We start from the raw sequence: 5415 nt of genomic DNA on the forward strand, positions 1-5415 counted from the left end.
TTAATTTATTTCTGGTAGATTTTCATGATCATAAGGAAACTTGCAGACACCTCCTGTGTAGGTCAGTTATGTTTTACTATTCTCCTGACGACCTTGGTAATAGTGGATAAACACCCTATTGAAGAAGCCAGACAAATGTAATAGGAAAGCATAGGTTTTTAATACATCAGAACAAATGAAAGTTATCTACAAGAACTATTATAAGGAGTACATGTCACAGAAATGAATATTGAGATGTGTTAAATTGAGGTTTGGGCATGAATATAGAAATAGCTCTGTACTTATTCAAAGTGGATAAAGCATTATATAATGAGATAAAGATTACGTAATTATAGAACAAAGCACAATGTAATAAAAAAAAACACAGAATGTAGCAGGACAACATATCAGAAACCCAAAGTTTCTGAAGAAGTATTTGTAAAATTAAAGAGAACTTCAATTTTATATTTCACATATGGTATGTGAATCAGGGACATATTTTAATAAATCCTTCTCAGATCAATTGGAAATAAAAATATGAATTAAATATTTAACTATAATTTTCTTGATTGAATAGAAAGTACAATGAAAATATTACTAAGGCCATTTAAAAAAATCAATGGTGCTAACAACAAAAAATCCATATCCTGATAATAATCACAAACATACCACTGCGACTGCTTATATTTATGACAGGATAAGATCACATTTTTGAAATAATTCAAACACAGTCAAGGGCAAATGAAAAATAAAGCACAAGGTCAAGCTGTCTCAGTCAAGCTGACATCTGTGAAAGAAGGCTACTGGAGTATAGAATGTGTTCATGGGCTCCTAAGGGAGCCAAGTAGTGCTTGCCCTGTGTCACACACATGCTTCAGCTGTCTCCCGCACCGTAAAAAAAAATCTTGAGACCAAATGCCAAGGTTGTAAGTAAACTAAGTAAAAACATTTTGCAATAATGAAAGGTCACTTTTATCAATCCTTTGCTTTTGCAAAGGCATGTGTCATTTATCTGTTTTGTTGTTGTATCTGTTAGATCTCTGAAACGCTGATAAAATTGCTTAAACAAAAATCCATACTCAAATCACTCTCCAATCAGAAACATTGGCACATAAAAAAAAATGGATAAGGTTAACTTCAGATGATATTATTATGGAAAGATGTCTGTGTACCGAGATTAAATAGAAGGTCGACATTAATTCCTAGGAGGCGGTGATTCCAGAAAGGGAATGAACTTAAGTATTCAAAATTTAATGCAACCATATTGAATCAGAGATGCAATGTGTCGTTACTGTCACTAGAGGGAAATCTGAGAGGGACTTAGGAGAAAGGAAGTTTATTGTTATGGCTGTAGGTTGAATAAAAGATCCTGTGTGAATAAATTTTCTAAACAGCATGCTTACTTCGGGGAAAAATGAAACATAGAATGTCTGTGAAAAAGCCATATTGTCAAGCTATATTGAAATAATTGTTTCTCAGCAAGGAACAAGATCTGTCAGATGCCCATGTTTAGACTCAAGTACTCTAGTGCCATATGTTTCAATAAAAATGGCATGAGATTTTTATCAAATAGGAGAAAAATATCGACTAAAATAAATAAGTGTTTTAAGAAGATATCACATGATAAATAATGATGTTTTTCAAAACCCAATAAAAAACAACAACAGCCAGCATAAACAAAAAACAACAAGATGGCTCGAGTGTCCAAGTTCAGACCCAGAGGTAGGGCACAATGTGGTTCAGTTGCTAAAAAATAATCGTTTTCCTCCCATTATTGTTAGAATGAATATGTCAAGGAATTGTTATAATTATGAACATTCTTAATTTCAAGGACAAAGTGTTCAGTTTAGCAGAAAAGAACATGCGGAATGATAAAGGAAAGTGTAACTATTATAACATTGTCTTTTCTTTACTCAATGCTAACCACGTCATCTCATCCAGGTAAAATGTCACTGCCCAGCTCTCTTCCCTTATGTAATTTTAAAAGTATTTGCTACTCATTTTATTTAGAAGTTTTGCAACATTTATTCTTTTTTGCTATTGTTTCTTCCTTTCACATTACGGCACATCACCAAGGGTAAAGAAATAAGTCAGATATAGCTCTGGTCATAAAGATTTTAATTGGATAATATCTTATATATATTTACAAACAATTATAAAAATCAGAAGTGTATGCATTTCCCTAAGGTAATCCTATTCTAATTTTTTCTATCTCAATGAAGTGTTACATAAATTATTCACTTATGAGATTTAGAAATCTGGAAATTAACCAAAAACTCTTCCATCTCCTTCACTCCCATGAACAATATATCACTAGATGTAGTGAATTCTATCTCCCTATCACACATCAAATCCATTTTCTTCTCTTTAGGTCTACATTACAAGCCTGGTGTAAACCACCTTTATATCTTACCTAGAATAATCTAGTAGCCTCCTGTAAGACTACCTGCACTCACTCTTACTGAATTATAATCTCTTTTCCTTGATGCATTCAGAGATGTACTTTCAAATTGTAGATCTATTTGTCTTTCTTCCAAGCTTATAATTCTTCAGGAGCTTTTCATTCTTCCGAATTAAACCAAAACTCCTTATCAGGGACTATAAGGATCTATGAGCTGGAGTCCCCTGTAACTCAACCTTTTTGTAACACACTCATCTATTTTTCTTGTCCTGTTGTTGTACGGGCCTTTGGGTCTCTCACACATTAACTCTCTTCCAATGTTCTTTCTTCCCTCTTCTTTAGTTAATTATTATCATTCATTGGTTTCTCAAATACATCTTTAATTCCTCCAGAAAGTATTTTCTGAGCTCCTTGACAAAGGCAAATCACTCTTCTATACTTCTTATATGTTTCATACTTATTCCTCATTACATTTTAAAAAGTTAACTTTTAGGTTTTTTATTTGTATTCCTCTTGACGGTAAGTGGGGATGTTTTGCCCATTCTATCCACACCATAACTGTTGGGTAAATGAATAAAATCGTGAGTGGACAAATAAATGAATTATCACATAAAATAGAGTTTAAAGCATTAATTGGAGATTCCATAATCAGCAGAGAAAGATATATAGCAAAAAAGCTAGAGAAAATTAAGTCAGAATGAACTAATTGATGAATGACCATGTGTATCAATTACAATGACAGCTTATGTTGAAATAGCAATTAATTGCAAAACCTTAGTGGTTAGAACATTTATATTCTCTCCTATTTGTATTGATTGTAAATTGGCTAGGTTCTGTTTCACATGGTTTTCTCTTTAGGAAACAAGCTGACGGAGCAACCGCTGTGTGGGGTATTTCTTGTTGCTGCGGTAAATAAAATGAGATGGTGTTGCAAATGAAGCACCAGTTTATAGTTTCCACTCATAAGTGACATGAAATCTTTCCTCCACACTTCACTGACCAAAGCAAGTCACAGTCAATGGGAAGTAAAATTTTAACATGAACCAAGAAGTAGAAAGAATCAGGAAAATATTTGAGACATAGGACTATAAGGATCTATGAGCTGGAAGACAAAATGTTTCTGAGAGAACATAAGTTTGAACTCAAGGATTAGGAAAGGACAAGTTCTGGTCCATTAGGTGGCTACATCAATAAAAATCTTGAAGTTAATAAAGATAAAATAGCAAGTAGGAAAATGCTTTAGTAACTGTATAATACAGATCTTACCCATTGTCATATTGTTATGTATATTAACAAGACAAAACATGGGTATTATAAATATTACTCTATGTTCATTATTGGAGAAGTCAGCAGTATACCATTTGTTAACAAATATTTATTGAGAACCCATATATTTTCCAGTGAGAGTGACAGGCATTGTATGATAAGCAACATGAATAAATCAGTGAAATAGATAGTGATATTATAAAGAAAATAAAGCAGAGTAAGGCAGAACAGAAAGTGGAGAGAGCAAAGTAGTGTCAGCGGTAGTACTAAATAATAAACCAGGCAGCCAATATTGGACAGGTGACCTGAGAACAAAGGGCAAGGAGGTAAGGAAGTTAACCATGTGGATATTTGGTGAAAAGTGTTCTAGATAGACAGATCAGCCAGTGCCAATACCCTACAATTAGAGAATACCTTGAATGGCAAAGGAAAGCTAGGAGCCTAGAGCAGAATGTGATTAAAACAGACAGAAAGAGATGAGATGAGAGAGGAAGGGGCTGGAGCAGGTCACATTGGTAGGGCTCTGCAGTCCATATTGTAAGGACTTCGCCTTTAACCTAGTGATAATTCCTTGAAAGGTTTTGAACACATAGTAAAATGATCTGACTTTTAACAGGATCACTTTGGCTATTTTGTGGAGAAGCTGAAAAATCATGGGCTATTCCAATAATCCAGACAAGAGAGGATGGTGGCTCAAAATAAGGTGGTAATAGTGAGGGTGCTGATATGTAGTATAATCGTAGATACACTGAATGTGGAGCTGAGTAGATTTCCCGATGCCTTGGGTGTTGGTTGAGAGACAAAAATGGGAGTCAAAATGATTCCAGGATGTAGGCCTGAGAAATAAGAAAGAAGGGGGTGCTATAATACATTGGAATACTAAGCATGCAAAAGAGGTTCAGAATAGGAGAAATTCAATCCAAAATAAATTGAGTTTAAATAGATTGAGCAAATTTTCTTGATATTTAGTTTAGTGTATTGTGCCTTTTAGGACTATAATCTTTGCCATGATAAAAATAATTAAATCCCTAATCACCATGGAAATAGCTGGGGTAGATTTCTTCTCACCTGGCTCCATTGTTAACAACAATTTCTCACTCTAATAATGAGAAACACTCATTTCATTTTTCTCTTAAAACTACTGCTGTTATCTTTGTTTTATAACTTCAAATTGATCACCAACTACCACATCCCTGTATAACAACAATTTTCTCTAACTTAGCATTGTCCAAACAGTACCATTATCTTTCTTAACATCTACTCCTTTTGCAGGTTTTTCTCAGTGATAGCCCATTTTATTACTCATCCACTTAGGATAATGGGATGGATGTCTAAGCCCTTCTTTTACATTCTTGATGTTCATCTCCCATATTTAACTCTTATTTTTTAAATACAGAATTTTATTTAGAAACTGCTTAAAAGTAGAAAACAACAACAACAACAACAAAAAACCCTGTCAAGAAAGACCAGGTGGAAAATGGTTTCCCAATAAAATGAAATTTTAGGGCAACAAAAGTCTAAAGGCCACAAAAGAGAAATAGCACCACTGTTATTTGTACAATGGCTAGGTACTTGCATTTTTGGCATTGTTAATCACTGAATCTGGGTTTCTCTCTGAATTTCACACAGAGCATGCACTACACAACAACTTATTATAAAGTACCTGCTTTCTACACACATTTTAGGACAAACTACCACCATCAACAAATCAATACAATTACATCAGGGGCCGAACAAGCTCAGTAGTGGGTGACACACATTTTGCATAA

The sequence above is a fragment of the Myotis davidii genome, unplaced genomic scaffold (genome assembly GCF_000327345.1).
Source record: "Myotis davidii unplaced genomic scaffold, ASM32734v1 scaffold374, whole genome shotgun sequence".
NCBI classification, from domain to species: domain Eukaryota; kingdom Metazoa; phylum Chordata; class Mammalia; order Chiroptera; family Vespertilionidae; genus Myotis; species Myotis davidii.